We start from the raw sequence: 588 nt of genomic DNA, 5'->3' as shown, positions 1-588 counted from the left end.
AAGTATCTCCGCCGCTTCTAGCAGCAGTGCCACGATCACGACGACCACGACCACCACTTCGACTACCACCACCACCACTACCACCACTGCTGTCGCTCCTGCTGCTCCTGTCGCCTCCGTCACTTCGAGCTGCACCTCCACGACGTCGATGACGACGACGACGACGATCACCACCCACGCCACCACCACCACCACTGCTAGCACTCTCGACAACGCTACCACGGTTACGAACACCCGTACGGGTACCAGTACTCCCGCCACCACTACTAACGAAATTCACCGCTGCCGCCGCCATCAGCATCATCATCAATACCACCACTGTCATCATCACCATCATCACAATCACCATCACCATCATCATCGTCATCATCACCACCATCGTCACCACAAACGCCATCACTACAATCACCATCACCATCATCATCGTCACCATAGCTGCTGACGCCCTCATTGTCATTACACCTGTTACTCCTACCGCTACCACCTCCTCTTCCTTCCACTGCTGTGGCCGTTGGCTTTGTTGTTGTTGTTATCGTTGCACTGCTTTGCAGTAGCGGTCATGAGGATAGTGGTGCTGGTAGTGGTGGT

The sequence above is a fragment of the Octopus bimaculoides genome, chromosome 8 (genome assembly GCF_001194135.2).
Source record: "Octopus bimaculoides isolate UCB-OBI-ISO-001 chromosome 8, ASM119413v2, whole genome shotgun sequence".
Lineage (NCBI taxonomy): Eukaryota > Metazoa > Mollusca > Cephalopoda > Octopoda > Octopodidae > Octopus > Octopus bimaculoides.
Note: the sequence above shows the minus strand (reverse complement) of the source record.